Source organism: Schistocerca nitens, chromosome 3 (assembly GCF_023898315.1).
Source record: "Schistocerca nitens isolate TAMUIC-IGC-003100 chromosome 3, iqSchNite1.1, whole genome shotgun sequence".
NCBI lineage: Eukaryota > Metazoa > Arthropoda > Insecta > Orthoptera > Acrididae > Schistocerca > Schistocerca nitens.
Window position 1 is genome coordinate 128715882 of NC_064616.1, and position 16850 is coordinate 128732731.

Consider the following 16850-nt stretch of genomic DNA (forward strand, 5'->3'; position numbering starts at 1 on the left):
GAGGGAGGAATGGGTGAAGCATTCATTAATAGACTTGGCCTGTCTACTAAAGCCCTCCATTTCGCTCGGCAAGCAGCACAGTGGTCACAATACGTAAAGTGGGCTTGTGTTGCTATTAGGAGTAGACCAGGTTATCCATTTGGGGTGGAAGTGTGTTTACAGGGTTAGTGTTTCACCCTGGACAATGAGGCAGGAAGTATTTGTGCAACTGTTGGGGGAGTATTTTGGCATTGCAGGAGATGTACCTAAAGGAGAAGAGTGTACTATTTATGAACAAATAAAGCAAAAGATGACAGAAGAGGTTGCTGTAATAGCAGAGGTTACTGCACTTTCATTAAATGAAGAGACATCAGACGAAGAAAATTACAGTGCCATGGCAGTGAGGAATGAAGCAACGTCACCAGTGGCGGCTTACCAGGGAAGCAGCGGTTCATCTTATCAGCCATCGTCTCCAAGAAAACGAACGAAGTTCATAGAAAGTTAACTGGTCGATGCCTACAAGATATGGACAAAACAACCAAGGGAAAAATATGGAAATGTAGATCCTTCCCGTCTGTTTCGTCGTGGATTAGCAATTTATATGACATGGCGTGCGCTTGAAAATTACAACAGTAATGGCACAGAAAAGGAAAATAAAAAGCAATACTGTGTTACAAAACTTTGAAAACATGCTAAAATAACGTCATTCGTCAAACCCAAAAACTCTGCATAATATGATAAATCGAGAATTACGTAATCATTTTATAGCAAAGAGACAGGAAAACACAATAATACATGACCGCACAACGAGACTTTGGTCACTGAAATTATAGAAGAGAACTAACCTCAAAATTCACTGCAGTTAAAAGTTTCCAATTCGTCGTTAAATAAATTTAAATGTAAGAATAAAGTAGACTGTCGCAAAATACTCCACAAAGTTAGCAAACGTTTGGTTGAGGGAAACGCTCATATTTAATAGAAAGCTTATCAGTTCGTGTGAGACATCAGGTCTCTCATTTAGGAAAGACATCTGTCGCCAGATCAAGTAATTAAGGCCGACTAATCAAAATTTGATAAAGGATTACGTTCTGGACTGACTCTCGCAGTGAAGGGAAGCAAGCATGTTTTTGGTGCGGTTAGATCCGTAGCGGCAACCAAACACTCTTATATGATAATACCTGGGATTGTGACGGATGGTACGCTGGTACCCCATTTGCAAGTCCGTCCATGGGAGCCCACCGGACATTTTCCTGAATATAAATTTACCGAGCATCAAGGTGTCTCCAAGCAAATCTGCCACTATGACGAAGGAGGATTTAAAAGTCATCCTAGAACAAATAATGTGGCCAGATATAAAAGAAAAAACAGAAGCCTTTCTTTTGATTGACTCCTGGACAGCCATCAGAGATGGCAAACTATACAACTCTACAGTTCCTGAACGCGGCCGCATTCATCAAGAAGCTGATTCCAGCAAAGTTCACACGCAATGTGCGACCTGCCTATGTTTTCTTCTTCCATACATACAAAAATTTCGTGAAATTTAGCACAGATACAATTATGGTATCTTCTGACAATGAGTTTAACATATGGCACAGAGACCACTTCGTATCCCTTCAATCGTTTGTATATTTTCAGTTCTCGGCGGCACGATGCTCCAAATTAATCAAATTTGCATTTTCTCAATGCAACTACACCAAAGACTTTCCTGGCGTATTTCAGTCACCCTTAGAGTACTGATTCGACGAAGGATTAACGGAATAGTGTTTTCATGAGAACTGTAACCAACCTGCTTTCATCAAATGTGCACACTGCGAGGACTGTGTATGCACCGACCATACTGTTATGGCTGACTTGCCTCCGGTAGTGTAGTCAAGTAAGTAATCTCTGTTATAGAGACTTTCATGTCATACTATTATTATTATTATTTGTCTCAAATAAACCATTTGCGTAATCAATCATTCACACTTACGGTATTCTCAACGTAACTTTGACGACGGATATTTCCTGCCCTAATAATCCATAGCACCTACAGTTCTTATGGCGTATGTATATTTTGTTGCTCTATTAACTGCGCGATGTATGAATATAATTTCCGCGACAAAACATCGTGACCTTCGCTTGTGCGATAGCTGACTCGGCGCTGCAGACAGGGGCCTGCTGGCGAAACACGTCCGCTGGCAGCGGCCGCCGAGACCCGACTGAGCGCCGCACCTTTACAGATCACATATTGATTCCTAATATATGGACGAAGTTATTTATTTTTATATTAATATCAACTCAAATACCGGTTGACAATTACTGAACTATGTACAAGAAATGTAAATTAGTTACAAACTACACACTTTATTCAGCATGGAAACGTCACTAAACATATCCGGATTTAGGTTATGGCATGTTCGATATGCCTGCCATCATTGGCGATGATGTGGCGCGGAAGAACAGCCAAATTTTGCACGACCCGCTGAAGTGTCGGAACATCGATGCTGTCGATGAGCTGCCGAATGGCTCAGCAATGGTTTTGAGGCTATTGCTGTGCACCTTGTCTTTAATATAGCCCCACAAAAAGGAGTCGCGTGTGTTCAGATCCGGAGAATATGCCGACCAATCGAGGCCCATGCCAGTGGCTTCTCTGTACCCCAGAGCCAGAATGCGGCCCGCAAAGACATTCTCCTGCTTCGAAGGGGTAGAACTCCGTCTTTTGTGGACCACATCTTGTCGAAATCAGGGTCACTTTGGATAACAAGGATGAAATCATCCTCCAAAACTTTCACCTACCGTTCAGTAGTGACCGTGCCATCAAGGAATATCGCACCGATTATTCCGTGACTGGACATTGCACACCACACTCTCACCCGTTGAGGGTGAAGAGACTTCTCGATCGCAAAATGAGGATTATCAGCCCCCCCCCCCCCCCCCAAAGGCTCCCAATGCGATATTTTCACGTACAAATGGCTGACACAACAAGGCGCGTGCGCATGCGCACACTAATTCCCATCATGCCCCGCGGCCAACCGTGCAGCTTGAATGTCCTAATGCAAACCGTTCAGAAGTTATGACAATTTTATTTCACATAGTTTATTAATTGTCACCCTGTATGTTGTTTCGTTTTGTTTGCAGATTTTTATGAAAACTCTGAATTTATACTTAATGAAGAAGTGTATTAAATTCACAACGATGATTTATTTCAAGATGAGAAAATAACTAAGACAAGACAGTGTTCCACTACGACCGCCGTACAGGGAAAGAGGACTGCGGACTCCGAAACGCCGAGCCCCATATCTCTGGACAGCATGTGTTGCTTGTGGACCACACTACTGCAATATCCCATGCTGCCCAGATAAGACTCCGAAATACTCGAGAGTCTGTCCCACAGAGCTGAGACATGCTTATAAGTTTATCAACTTTTTACGTGACTTTCTGGTATATAATAACCGCGGACGATCTTATTCTAATTATTCTGGTGTAAACTTGTACGTGTCCTTTGAAGGTACACTTACACAGATACGAGTTTTATTTTCTTTCTATTCCCTTTCTTAATTTAATTTTTATGACTTTTTGCTGGAAACAAGACAGACATTGCAATTACTTACTAAGAGTAGAGAAAACAGCTAAATCTTAAGTGTACAGCTATTTTATACACACATAAAATTACAAATGTCAGTATTTGATGCGTCAGCGATTTATATCTCTACATGCAGGTAATGTTCTATTGAAATGTTAATTTTCAGGTTGTAGTCACTCATTAGTGTTTTAAACAACTATTTATTGGCAAAGGAATTCGTATTTTTGGAAGGTTTCTCCACGGTCTATTTTGGTGTGTAACATACTTAGAAAATGACAAAATGATGCGGGTAATACCTCCGTCGTCTTCTGGATGTTCGCTGCATGTGAGATATTCCGTCACTCTGATTCGATAGAGGTGCACATGGAAACATGTATATCCCAACTTTATTCAAATAACTGACGTCACATCTCTCCTCGGAAGGTTCTTCTGGCTGCACCACTATTTTGTTCAAATATTGCACTGTCCTGAGGCGATCGAAATCCCAGTTTGCTGCTGCGATACATCCAACTGCTGTTTCCATGGCTCGAATGCATCTTTTCTTGAAACATGGAGTAAGTCTGTATAATGAAGTTAGTATTGCCTACTAGGGCTTTTTCTAATCTTGGAAGCCCTTCTGGAACTCACTTTCCGTTATGGTGTTCTGTTTCTACAGCGAATATGTTTTTATCTAATCAGTGGTGGCAAAATGACGTCTTTCATGGTTCTCTTCAGCCTCGGAACTAGAAAGAAGTAGCAGAGAGCATTTCCAGCGAATTCGTGGCTGAGGCAACATAACGGTTTCGTTTTTGTGAAAAAGTCACGTACACGCATTGAGATGGGAGCGGTAGCATTGGTGGTGGTGGTTAGTGTTTAACGTCCCGTCGACAACGAGGTCATTAGAGACGGAGCGCAGCGGTAGCATTACCGTGATGTAATTTTCGCGAGTGGTTTTGTCATAGTTCTGGTCATTTTCTTCGAATTGCTTCTCACAAATGGTACATAACTTCCAGCAACTCATGATGGACTATCCCACTGCAATCGAATGAAACGGTGACAAGAAACTTCACATGTGATGGAACTTGTCGAATTTGTTTCGCTCTTGGTTCTTCGGGCAGTTTCCATTGGGGCGATTGGGTCTCGGTTTCGACTTCATACCCGTATACCCATATTTCGGCACATGTTATAACTTTCTTTAGAAGTTCTACATCGTTGTCGACTTCATTCAGAATTCCTATGCAACATCTACACGACGTCGTTTGTGGTCGAAATTCAACAGTTTCGGAACAAACTTTTCCGCTGCACGTTTCATGCTCAAAACAGGCGAAAAAGTTGCTTGACACGAGCCAAAGGATATGTCGACATCATCAGCAACCTCTCTATTGTGATTTTCCAGAACAATTTTCTTTACTACTTCCACATTGTCGTCTGTAATTGATGTGTTAGGGCGTCTAGGAAGGTCGTCGTCTTCAACGTCTTCTCGAACCTCTTTGAAACGTTTATACACTACTGGCCATTAAAATTGCTACACCACGAAGAAAGGCAGATGATAAACGGGTCTCCATTGGACAAATATATTATATTAGAACTAACATGTGATGAAATTTTCACGCAATTTGGGTGCATAGATCTTGAGAAATCAGTACCCAGAACCACCACCTCTGGCCGTAATAACGGCCTTGATACACCTGGACATTGAGTCAAACAGAGCTTGGATGGCGTCTGCAAGTACAGCTGCCCATTCAGCTTCAACACGATACCACAATTCATCAAGAGTAGTGACTGGCGTATTGTGACAAGCCAGTTGCTCGGCCACCACTGACCAGACGTTTTCAGTTGGTGAGAGATCTGGAGACTGTGCTGACCAGGGCAACAGTCGAACATTTTATTTATCCGGAAAGGCCCCTACAAGACCTGCAACACGCGGTCGTGCATTATCCTGCTGAGATGTAGGGTTTCGCAGGGATCGAATGAAGGGTAGAGCCACGGGTTGTAGCACATCTGAAATGTAACGTCCACGGTTCAAAGTGCCGTCAAAGCGAACAAGAGGTGACCGAGACGTGTAACCAATGGCACCCCATACCATCACGCCGGGTGATACGCCAGTATGGCGATGACGAATACACGCTTCCAATGTGCGTTCACCGCGATGTCGCCAAACACGGATGCGACCATCATGATGCTGTAAACAGAGTCTGGATTCATCCGAAAAAAATGACGTTTTGCCGTTCGTGCACCCAGGTTTGTCGTTGAGTACACCATCGCAGGCGCTCCTGTCTGTGATGCAGCGTCAAGGGTAACCGCAGCCATGGTCTCCGAGCTGATAGCCCATGCTGCTGCAAACGTCGTCGAACTGTTCGTGCAGATGGTTGTTGTCTTGCAAACGTCTCCATCTGTTGACTCAGGGTCGAGACATGGCTGCACGATCCGTTACAGCCATGCGGATAAGATGCCTGTCATCTCGACTGCTAGTGATACGAGGCCGTTGGGATCCAGCACGGCGTTCCATATTACCCTCCTGAACCCACCGATTCTGCAAACAGTCATTGGATCTCGACCAACGCGAGCGGCAATGTCGCGATACGATAAACCGCAATAGCGATATGCTACAATCCGACCTTTATCAAAGTCGGAAACGTGATGGTACGCATTTCTCCTCCTTACACGAGGCATCACAACAACGTTTTGCCGCGCGGGATTAGCGGAGCGGTCTAGGCGCTGCAGTCATGGACTGTGTGGCTGGTCCCGGCGGAGGTTCGAGTCCTCCCTCGGGCATGGGTGTGTGTGTTTGTCCTTAGGATAATTTAGGTTAACTAGTGTGTAAGCTTAGGGACTGATGACCTTAGCAGTTAAATCCCGTAAGATTTCATACACATTTGAACAACAACGTTTCACCAGGCAACGCCGGTCAACTGCTGTTTGTGTATGAGAAATCGGTTGGAAATTTTCCTCACGTCAGCACGTTGTAGGTGTCGCCACCGGCGCCAACCTTGGGTGAATGCTCTGAAAAGCTAATCATTTGCATATCACAGCATCTTCTTCCTGTCGGTTAAATTTCGCGTCTGTAGCACGTCATCTTCGTGGTGTAGCAATTTTAACGGCCAGTAGTGTACTACACGTAAACTCCTGTCTTCCTCACAGCAGACTCCCCAAAAGCTACAGTCAACTTTTCGGATGAAGTGCACTATATTCTATTTTTCACGCTAAATCTAATGCAAATTCCATGATCCATCTTTTCCTTATGTAAAAATTAGTCGAGCACTCGAAAAGACGTATAACCTTTTCGACTGTCAACAATGAACTAAATATTCAGAACAGCTGAAAATGCAAACATACATCAGTAACTTGTGTACTAAGAAGATTAAGAAACAATTGATAAACGGATGTATAACGCTCGTAAAATTAAAAAAATTCCGGGGTCGACAGAAGCGTCCGATCCCACGCGTCGGCTTTGACCCGTGACGTAAGGGTGTTGTCGTGTGTGACGTCATGACGGCGCGGAGTTTGGTTTGAGTGTGGCTGTCTCCAGTTCTGTTTTATTTTATTTTATTTACTTTTCTGATCTGTTCGTTCTATCTCGTGAGATTTTTTTTTAATTTAAAAACACTTATTTTAATTATCTGTTTCCTCCAATTTCTGTTTTAGTTTATTATATTTATCTTTCTGATCTGTTCGTTCTATCCCGTGAGATTTTTTTTTTAAAAAGACGAAAAACACTAATCAGCTACTGAAGCATCTTTATCTTCTATGGGTTGCAGGGGTTACGACCCCTGGGGAGGTGGGTGGGTATTCATGCATGGCTGTCTTCACTTACACGTTGTAGCTACGCAAGGCGTCTAAATTTGTTTATATTTAGTTTGCCCCCCACCCAAAACACCCTATTTCCCGCGCTTGTCCCGTTAGTGTCATTAGGCTTCTTGTGGAAATTGTGTGTTTGTTTTTGTTTCCGCCATATTTGTGACGTCATGGGTCAAAGCAGACGGGCGGGATCGGACGCTTCCGTATTTCCAAATTCCGTTGATTTCGATCACACCACGTATTAATGTAGCTAACGTGACATTTGGTATTCGCATAGTTTCCTCATTGTTTATCACTTGCTCTAAACTTTTTTGTTTTCGTCTTCTGTGTCAGCGATATTTTCACTTTGAGTGTCTTCATAATATTTCCCTGGAACAACTGCGCATTGTCTTATTTGTCTGTATGAGGGAATTTGTGTTTTTCGTGTAGTGTTCTGGAAATGTTGTCTGAAACAACATTTAGTCCCGTCCATTTCCTAGTGTCTCGCAGTGGTTGTGTGTGGAGGGCAGCTATCTGGGAAGAGTACCAAAACGAGAAGCGGAAATGGGCGAGGTGTGGTGTGAGGGCGGCAGGGGACGGGATGGAGTGGCACAGATCCCGCTAGGCCGCGCTTGGTTATGCAGGCTGCGCCGCCGCCTTCCGTCGCGGCGACGCGCTTCCTTATCGCACGCCGGCCCTGCCTCACTGCAGCTGGACGTCGGCGGTTTTGCCCACTCAGCTAGCAAGTGTCGCCTGTTACGCTGGTGGGTCGCCTATGAACACCACGCGCCGTTGCTGTGTATCAGCTCGGACCTCGGACTGACGTAATAAGCATACTTCCAAAAGTCGCCAACGCACCGTGATGTGCCGGTACCTACAGCATGTATCATATATAATAGTGAATACTGATTGGTTAAAAGTATATAATAGAAGCAAAAACGTTCCAATCAACACGTGTCCGCAAACGGCGAGCCATTTGGAATAAAACTGCGAATGTGTAGTTACGAGCTGCCATGGAATTTAGTATAAAATACTGTCCCTGTTAGAATTAGGGAACTGCTAAAGCAAGACTTTGGATGAAGTCCCGATCTGCTATCACCAATCGGATAAAGAAACGACTGAGTTCCGTTGTATTGGCAGAATTACACAGACGTAACATGAACGACGCGAAGTGTGCCCACATCCCTTCTTAATGCTTAAACTTCAAATGAGCCCAACAGGCAGTCAGCAGTAACAAAAATTTGAAAATGATAAAGAAGAGACAAGCCTAAAATAGTATCAGTTTTTTCCAGAGAGTCTTAGAATAAAACCATGTAGACGTACTGTCACACTGAACCAGTGGTTCATTATTACACCGTTGTTTAGCGTTTGCAAGAGCGAAGGTAAGTGAAGGATTTTAATGTTCCCTGAAAAAACAAGAGATGTCGGCTGTTCGTGTCTCCTTCCGTTCTCTCATCGAAGATGTAACGTTCCAGTTTAGAGCAAGAAAGTGTAACATGACATAAAATTGAGTTAGTACCCAACACACGATAAAAGATAAGACTGGAGTTCATCACAGGAACTAAAGTTGCATACACTACATAATATATACGAGATGTTTCAAAGTTTCAGCATGAAACCCCTAAAGGTCACAGATCACGTGATGGGGGACGTTGGCGCGAAGCCTGTTACTGATAAGCTGCTGAAGTACAAGTTGTTCTTTGCGTTCTTCTGTTCCTGTTAAAACGTCTTTTTCAACCGAATAACGGAATACCGTGGTATTAGGTCACGCTGTCGAATGAGCACGAAAATTCTATTTCAGTAACATCCTGTTTCCTCTCAAGCTACATCTGCTCTACACTTACATTGTTAATTTGGAAGGGGTGTACAATGGCTCTCAGGAAGGAGTCAAGTGAATTTTTATCTACTTTTGTGAATAGGTATTTTTTTCGTTTATTTTTGGAGGATTTGGGGGTTAAAATAATTAGTCTCGCTACGACAACCCTGTATCCGTTATGATGCTTGTTATTGACTCAGGATTATTTGTGGCTAAGAGGTCAAGTATGTTTTCACAACCGCTTACTATTCGCGTGGGCTCAAGAACTAACTGCTCGAAATAATTTTTAGACAATGCGTTTAGCACAATTGCGGATGATATTTTATGCGTACCTCTGGAATTAAACATGTATTTTCGCCAACATATCGAGGGTAAATTAAAGTCACCACCAGCTATTATCGTATGAGTCGGGTATGTGTTTGAAATCGAACTCAAGTTTTCTTTGAACCTTTCAGCGATTGTATCATCTGAATTGGGAGGTCGGTAAAATAATCCAATTATTATTTTATTCCGGTTGCCAACAATGATTTCTCTGCCCATAACTCACAGGAAGTATCTACTTCAATTTCGCGACAAGGTAAACTAATTCTAACGGCAACAAACACGCCACCGCCAACCGTGTTTAGCCTATCCTTTCGGAACACCGTTAGGTTCTTCGCAAAAATTTCGACTTTAGCCAGCTTTCAGTGACTATAAAGACTTGAGCATAATTGCTTTCTACAGGCGCTAGGAGCTCTGGTACTTTCCCAACACAGCTACAACAATTTACAACTGTTATACCGATGGTTCCTGTATCTGCGTTCTTCCTGTGTTCGGACTGCACGCTTTGTGACTGAAGCCCTTCTTGTGTTTTCCCGAGATCCTCTAACCAAAAAAAACCGCCCAGTCCACGCCACACAGCCCCTGCTGCACGTGTAGCCGCCTCCTGCGTGTAGTGGACTCCTGACCTATTCAGCGTAACCCACACCCCAACCACCCTATGGCAAGTCGAGGAATCTGTAGCCTACACGGTCACACAACCGTCTGAGCCTCTGATTGAGACCCACCACTCGGCTCTGTACCAGAGGTCCGCAATCGGCCCTGTCGACTATGCTACAAATGGTCAGCTCTGATTTCATCTCGCAAGCAAGACTGGAAGCCTTTACCAGTTTTGTTAGCCGCTCGAAACCAGGGAGAATCTCTTCCGATCCAAAGTGACACACATCATTGGTACCGACGTGAGCCACCATCTGCAGGTGGCTGCACCCTCTGCTCTTCATGGCATCCGGAAGGACCCGTTCCACGTCTGGAATGATTCCACCCGGTATGCACACGGAGTGCACATTTGCTTTTTTCCCCTGATTGGCAGCCACGTCCCTAAGGGGCTCCACAACGCGCATAACGTTGGAGCTCCGAAGTATCAATAATCCCACCCTCTGTGATTGCCTGGATCTCTCAGGCTGAGAGGTTTCCTCTGGAGCAGGACAGGCGACGGCATCTGGCTCAACGACAGTGTCAGCTACAGACAGTACCTGGGACCTGTCTGTCAGACTATAATCCATTCATCATAAGAATAAACCTAATGTAAACATTGCACTATGTATTCTTCCGCGTTTGCTGGAACCTCATTGGATTTCCGTTTCGTGTGGGACTGCAGCCAAGCTGTCTCGTGTACTGTCAAGTACGATGATAAGAGTACGTTTTGTACTGTGCGTTAAGTGCACATAGACTTAGAGATAACACGGGACAACAGCTTTACCGGCGCATTTAACTTGGGCAGCACTGGCTGGCCAGCTGCTACAGCTAGCCTGCAGTGTCGTGGCCAGCTACAGTTCACACTAAAAAGAGACGAGCAGAGGAGCAATACGGCTTCGAATTTCATTTAAATTTTAAGCAGAATGAAATAATACACTGCAAATCTCCCACAATACGCTCCTTAGACGACTAGACGAAAACCGCAACACGTTATCGTTTTTAGCCAACGTACTGTTGTAATTAAAAACAAGAATGATGAAAATTCCTGACTTAACCACAGGGTAATTTTTCTGCATAAGCTGTTTGCAACGTAAGAGAGTATTGAAGGATTTCACCGTATAGTTAAATACTGAGGCCACTGAAGGTATTACAGTCACTCCTCTGGTAATCTCTTAGCTCCTTCTCTACCCGAATCCGAGAAATACATTTCAGTTCTGGAAGTGTCACCTACTACGTTGATAACGAGCTTATCAACAACAGAATCCCCGAAGCCAACCAGGCGCAGCATTTTCTCTTTTTCTTTTATGACGAGTCGTTCTATATCCCTGCAGCATTCGGCAGTGACGTGTGAAAAAGCTGCGTGCGTTAGTTCCAGTACGTCCGGCAGCTTAACAGCTTCTTACTTCTCGATCCAAACCCCGCAGCTCCAGAACAGTTCTGTTGGATTCATATTGTACGGGTACAGTAGCAAATATAAAAATGCAGAGTTTGTATGATATGTTCGATGCTGCGAAAATGATTGTTTTTCACGTTTCTACGATACTTATCTACCTCTGTGGTATAAAACGATGGGCATAGTCCAAATAAAGAGGATTTGGGTTTTCATTTTTGCCTTAAAAATTAAATTATTACGTTTTCTTAACTTAAGCAACTTTTATGAACAGTCTTTCAGAAAACATCGATAACTGAGAATTCTTATTTGAAATGAAAACAGGAATTTCGCGTAGAATATGTAATTAGAGACAAGAAGACGTGCATTATTCATAAAAAACGATGATGTGTTTTATAATTACGAGATGTAGGTATTTGAAATTGAACGAGGAAAAAAAATGATACTGGGGAGATTTGAACCAACGCACGAATAACCGCACATCCAATTGCACTACCGACTGCACTAAATGTCCAGTGTTGGTTTGTTTATCAGCTGCACTTTATACAACGCTGGGATAACTTCAAAGCCAATTATCTCCATAAATTTATGAAAAACATTAAGAACAGCCTATTTCTCGGCACGTTTTAACCGTGTTCCACGCGCGTGTTTCACTACGAAACAGAAAGCAGCCTCAGCCATTTTCATAGTGCGCGTTAACAGCGCGACAATCAGAGCACAACGCTGCAGAGGCTGTCACTGTATACGACTTTCGAAATGAAAACTACGTAGCTAAAGCGTGATAAAGAAAAACTCTAATGACTGTTAATACATTTGAATATCGTTAAAGTTTCATTTAACGTAACTTAGTAATAATATATCTAATACGTAAGTAGGACCTACTTCCAAGAGCGTAAAAACACCAGTGTACGTGTGCTACGGCTTCTGACCAATCATCGCGTTTGTGTTTGTTTACATAAGGTATATTCTTATGATTAACGGATTATAACCGGGGAACGAAATATCCGTACCCAAAGGCTGGAAAGTTGCACAGGTCACACCAATCATCAAGAAAGGTAGTAGGAGTAATCCACTAAACTACAGGCCCATATCAGTAACGTCGTTATGCAGCAGGATTTTGGAACTCATATTCTGTTCGAACATTATGAAATACCTTGAAGAAAACAGTCTATTGACACAAAGTCAACACGGATTTACAAAACACCGTTCCTGTGAAACACAACAAGCTCTTTACTCACACGAAGTGTTGAGTGCTATAGACAGGGGATCTCAAATTGATTCCGTATTCTGTACCACAGAAGCGGCTTTTAGTGAAATTGCATGCTTATGGAATATCGTCTCAATTATGTGATTGGATTCGTGATTTCCTGTCAGAGAGGTCAGAGTTCGTAGTAATTGACGGAAAGTCATCGAGTAAAACAGAAGTCATTTCTGGCGTTCCCCAAGGTAGTGTTATAGGTCCTTTGCTGTTGCTTATTATACACTCCTGGAAATTGAAATAAGAACACCGTGAATTCATTGTCCCAGGAAGGGGAAACTTTATTGACACATTCCTGGGGTCAGATACATCACATGATCACACTGACAGAACCACAGGCACATAGACACAGGCAACAGAGCATGCACAATGTCGGCACTAGTACAGTGTATATCCACCTTTCGCAGCAATGCAGGCTGCTATTCTCCCATGGAGACGATCGTAGAGATGCTGGATGTAGTCCTGTGGAACGGCTTGCCATGCCATTTCCACCTGGCGCCTCAGTTGGACCAGCGTTCGTGCTGGACGTGCAGACCGCGTGAGACGACGCTTCATCCAGTCCCAAACATGCTCAATGGGGGACAGATCCGGAGATCTTGCTGGCCAGGGTAGTTGACTTACACCTTCTAGAGCACGTTGAGTGGCACGGGATACATGCGGACGTGCATTGTCCTGTTGGAACAGCAAGTTCCCTTGCCGGTCTAGGAATGGTAGAACGATGGGTTCGATGACGGTTTGGATGTACCGTGCACTATTCAGTGTCCCCTCGACGATCACCAGTGGTGTACGGCCAGTGTAGGAGATCGCTCCCCACACCATGATGCCGGGTGTTGGCCCTGTGTGCCTCGGTCGTATGCAGTCCTGATTGTGGCGCTCACCTGCACGGCGCCAAACACGCATACGACCATCATTGGCACCAAGGCAGAAGCGACTCTCATCGCTGAAGACGACACGTCTCCATTCGTCCCTCCATTCACGCCTGTCGCGACACCACTGGAGGCGGGCTGCACGATGTTGGGGCGTGAGCGGAAGACGGCCTAACGGTGTGCGGGACCGTAGCCCAGCTTCATGGAGACGGTTGCGAATGGTTCTCGCCGATACCCCAGGAGCAACAGTGTCCCTAATTTGCTGGGAAGTGGTGGTGCGGTCCCCCACGGCACTGCGTAGGATCCTACGGTCTTGGCGTGCATCCGTGCGTCGCTGCGGTCCGGTCCCAGGTCGACGGGCACGTGCACCTTCCGCCGACCACTGGCGACAACATCGATGTACTGTGGAGACCTCACGCCCCACGTGTTGAGCAATTCGGCGGTACGTCCACCCGGCCTCCCGCATGCCCACTATACGCTCTCGCTCAAAGTCCGTCAACTGCACATACGGTTCACGTCCACGCTGTCGCGGCATGCTACCAGTGTTAAAGACTGCGATGGAGCTCCGTATGCCACGGCAAACTGGCTGACACTGACGGCGGCGGTGCACAAATGCTGCGCAGCTAGCGCCATTCGACGGCCAACACCGCGGTTCCTGGTGTGTCCGCTGTGCCGTGCGTGTGATCATTGCTTGTACAGCCCTCTCGCAGTGTCCGGAGCAAGTATGGTGGGTCTGACACACCGGTGTCAATGTGTTCTTTTTTCCATTTCCAGGAGTGTATAAACGATTTCGGAGACAATCTGAGCAGCCGTCTCAGGTTGTTTGCAGATGACGCTGTCATTTGACGACTAGGAAAGTCATCAGAAGATTTAAAAAAATGCCAAACGATTACGAAAGATATCTGTATGGCGTGAAAATTGGCAGTTGACGCTAAATAACGAAAAGTTTGAGGTCATCCACATGAGTGCTAAAAGGAATCCGTTAAATTTCGGTTACACGATAAATCAGTTAAATCTAAAGGCCGTAAATTCAACTAAATACCTAGGAATTACAATTACGAACAACTTAGATTGGAAGGAACACATAAAAAATGTTGTGGGGAAGGCTAACCAAAGACTGCGTTTTACTGGCAGGACACTTAGAAAATGTAACAGATCTACTAAGGAGACTGCCTACACTACGCTTGTCCGTCCTCTTTAAGAATATTGCTGCACGGTGTGGGATCCTTACCTGATTGGATTGACGGAGAACATCGAAATAATTCAAATAAGGGCAGCATGTTTTGTATTATCGCGAAATAGGGGAGAGAGTGTCACTGAAATGATACAGGATTTGGGATGGACATCATTAAAACAAAGGCGTTTTTTGTTGCGGAGGAATCTTTTCACGAAATTTTAATCACCAACTTTCTCCTCCGAATGCGAAAATACGAGTATTTTGTTGACTGACGTACATACGGAGAAACGATCACCACGATAAAATAACGAAAATCCGAGCTCGTACGGAAAGATATGTTGTTGTTGTGGTCTTCAGTCCTGAGACTGGTTTGATGCAGCTCTCCATGCTACTCTATCCTGTGAAAGCTTCTTCATCTCCCAGTACCTACTGCAACCTACATCCTTCTGAATCTGCTTAGTGTATTCATCTCTTGGTCTCCCTCTACGATTTTTACCCTCCACGCTGCCCTCCAATACTAAATTGGTGATCCCTTGATGCCTCAGAACATGTCCTACCAACCGATCCCTTCTTCTGGTCAAGTTGTGCCACAAACTCCTCTTCTCCCCAATCCTATTCAATACTTCCTCATTAGTTATGTGATCTACCCATCTAATCTTCAGCATTCTTCTGTAGCACCACATTTCGAAAGCTTCTATTCTCTTCTTGTCCAAACTATTTATCGTCCATGTTTCACTTCCATACATGGCTACACTCCATACAAATACTTTCAGAAATGACCTCCTGACACTTAACTCTATCCTTGATGTTAACAAATTTCTCTTCTTCAGAAACGCTTTCTTTGCCATTGCCAGTCTACATTTTATATCCTCCCTACTTCGACCATCATCAGTTATTTTGCTCCCCAAACAGCAAAACTCCTTTACTACTTTAAGTGTCTCATTTCCTAATCTAATTCCTTCAGCATCACCCGACTTAAATCGACTACATTCCATAATCCTCGTTTTGTTTTTGTTGATGTTCATCTTATATCCTCCTTTCAAGACACTGTCCATTCCGTTCAACTGCTCTTCCAAGTCCTTTGCTGTCTCTGACAGAATTACAATGTCATCGGCGAACCTCAAAGTTTTTATTTCTTCTCCATGGATTTTAATACCTATTCCGAATTTTTCTTTTGTTTCCTTTACTGCTTGCTCAATATACAGATTGAATAACATCGGGGAGAGGCTACAACCCTGTCTTACTCCCTTCCCAACAACTGCTTCCCTTTCATGCCCCTCGACTCTTATAACTGCCATCTGGTTTCTGTACAAATTGTAAATAGCCTCTCGCTCCCTGTATTTTACCCCTGCAACCTGTAGAATTTGAAAGAGAGTATTCCAGTCAACATTGTCAAAAGCTTTCTCTAAGTCTACAAATGCTAGAAACGTAGGTTTGCCTTTCCTTAATCTTTCTTCTAAGATAAGTCGTAAGGTCAGTATTGCCTCACGTGTTCCAGTATTTCTACGGAATCCAAACTGATCTTCCCCGAGGTCGGCTACTTCTAGTTTTTCCATTCGTCTGTAAAGAATTCGTGTTAGTATTTTGCAGCTGTGGCTTATTAAACTGACTGTTCGGTAATTTTCACATCTGTCAACACCTGCTTTCTTTGGGATTGGAATTATTATATTCTTCTTGAAGTCTGAGGGTATTTCGCCTGTTTCATACATCTTGCTCACCAGATGGTAGAGTTTTGTCAGGACTGGCTCTCCCAAGGCCGTCAGTAGTTCCAATGGAATGTTGTCTACTCCGGGGGCCTTGTTTCGACTCAGGTCTTTCAGTGCTCTGTCAAACTCTTCACGCAGTATCGTATCTCCCATTTCATCTTCATCTACATCCTCTTCCATTTCCGTAATATTGTCCTCAAGCACATCGCCCTTGTATAGACCCTCTATATACTCCTTCCACCTTTCTGCTTTCCCTTCTTTGCCTAGAACTGGGTTTCCATCTGGGCTCTTGATGTTCATACAAGTGGTTCTCTTATCTCCAAAGGTCTCCTTAATTTTCCTGTAGGCAGTATCTACACTCCTGGAAATTGAAATAAGAACACCGT